Source organism: Echinops telfairi, unplaced genomic scaffold (assembly GCF_000313985.2).
Source record: "Echinops telfairi isolate 266 unplaced genomic scaffold, ASM31398v2 ScPeMD7_1;HRSCAF=3_0, whole genome shotgun sequence".
Taxonomy (NCBI): Eukaryota; Metazoa; Chordata; class Mammalia; order Afrosoricida; family Tenrecidae; genus Echinops; species Echinops telfairi.
Window position 1 is genome coordinate 70,720,899 of NW_022103896.1, and position 2,212 is coordinate 70,723,110.

Here is a 2,212-nt window from a genome sequence, read left to right on the forward strand (position 1 = left end):
ATTCCTTACACTGCAATAATTGGTAGATCCTCACAAAGTACTGTCTGATTCAGGATGATTTTGTTCCTTCCTAAAACTCTGCTCTAAGTTTAGTTGTAAAGTTTTCTCTTGGGCACTTTTTGGTAACAGAAGCAAGTTTTATTTCATTTTATTTTTTAAAAGAGCCTTATCTTCAGGGGCCTTAAAGAATGAGGATATAGAGTTCTAGTGCCAGCACGAGCCCCTCGAAGCTCATCCACTTCTAAGGATTTTTGAACTGGCTGGGGTAAACCCCTCTTGAATTTTGAGCTTTGCCTTATTTGAGAATTATTGAAGGATTCTAGTTTTGTTTTGTCCTTGTGTGTTTCATTTTGGTCTTGTAAAACTTGTTGCCACTTTTTGCTTATACTAGTGTGAGGCTCTGGGCAATATAGTGTCCTGGAAGTTTTGAGACTCTGGAATCTCAGACTTTTTAAGTTGCAAAGAAATAAAGAGCACAGGGTGATCACTAAATACCAGCACAGTAGTCACCAGCAATGAAAGATAGCTAATGATTCCTGTGTTGGGATAAACTGGCTCAGGGGATGGGGCAGAACATTAGGCTGCATTCCAGTCACAATACATTGCAACAAGGCACACATTGGTACAAGTAAAACACACTGTCCAAACTTTATGCAAATTTCCATCCGAATTTTTCCTGAGTCTGAGAGTCCTGAAGTTTGAACAAATTCAGACATTCTTTGAAGATAGTAAATACCATATATATAAAGGTATCTTTAGTTTAGCTATTTTTTTAGAAAAGCAAAACACCTGATGCTTATATAGAGAGGTGTTTGTTTTTTTTATAAGGCTAACATAGTTATAGAAGTGAGCAAGTCCAAGTCTAGGCAGATTCCATGTGTGTAGGTCAGATATTAGTTTTGGAGGCTTCTCCTGTGTCAAGTAACTGTGGGGGCTGATAACTAGCAGGAAGACCGCAGGCTAGTGGCTGAAAATGCCGTGAATCCAAGGTTGGAGTTCAGACAACAGGCCACTCATCACTCTCTGATCGCAGGCAACATGGCAGACCATTGACTCAAATCCAAAGAACCAGAGATGAGCCAGATGCAAAATGCCAATTCTGCAAAAATTAAAGTAAGCTTTTCCACAGAGTCCACTTAGTATATTGGAAAGAGTTCACACCCCTGAAGAAAGTCCCTTTCAATTGTATCAGGGCTGTGACTGGGGTCTTATCCCAATATGGAGATTTGTAACTTATTGGCTGTGATCACATTATATTAGGCCAGGTGATGGTATATTATTAGGTGGTAACTGAGAATCCTGAACCGGTCGAGTTGACACAAAACTTTACCTTCCCAAGAGGACCGCTGCCTAATATGTGCACAACTACGATGACTCTGCTGCTTGTTTGAACCATGCACCTGCCATTCCCTAGGGAAGACCATCTTGAAGATATGCGCCTTCCTTTTCCTTCTCAGTGGTTTGTCAGATATGTAATGATGCCATGTAGCAGTTATGTGATGATCTTTCACTATATGATCTGATATGACAAACCAATGAAAGGATGAAGGGTGGGATATAACACTTTTAATCTGGTTAAAGCCTTGATTCAATGGAGGGGGATTTTTGCTCTGGTGGGGCCTGCAACACCTTTAATTTTATCAGAGAGAGAAGGAGAGATAAGTGATCACAGAAAGATGCACCTATAATCACCAAGAGATGAGGAGGGCTGGGGACAAAGAATGTGCCCTTTGTACCCAATACATGAGATAAATGTGTTCATTAAGACCATCCACTTGTGATATTTCTGTTACAGCAGCGCTAAATAACTAAGACACTGGGCTTTATGAGAGCTTTTATTGAAGTCTTCACACTTGGCCTAAAGCCTGAACTTTCAGTGCTAGTACAAAGCCTAGATGGAAGCAGCTCCCAACGCGAGGCAGGGTAGTATTCTCTACCGTCCAAGGTTTCCTGTCTAAATAGTTAGTTGTCTCTGCGCCAGTCTTTGTTACATCCCTGTACTGCCTGCTTTTTAAAAAAGCTAACAATTAGTTAAAAGAATTTGTAAATCCAGACCAAAATTACAGGAAATATTAAGGGGAGTTATCTGGGCAAGGAATCAATAACAGTTGACAACCACTTGAACTTAATATGCATAACAACACTGAGAAGTCAACTCAAATATAGAAACGTAAAAAGTAAAACAGACAGACTTACAGGACTGAAAATAGGC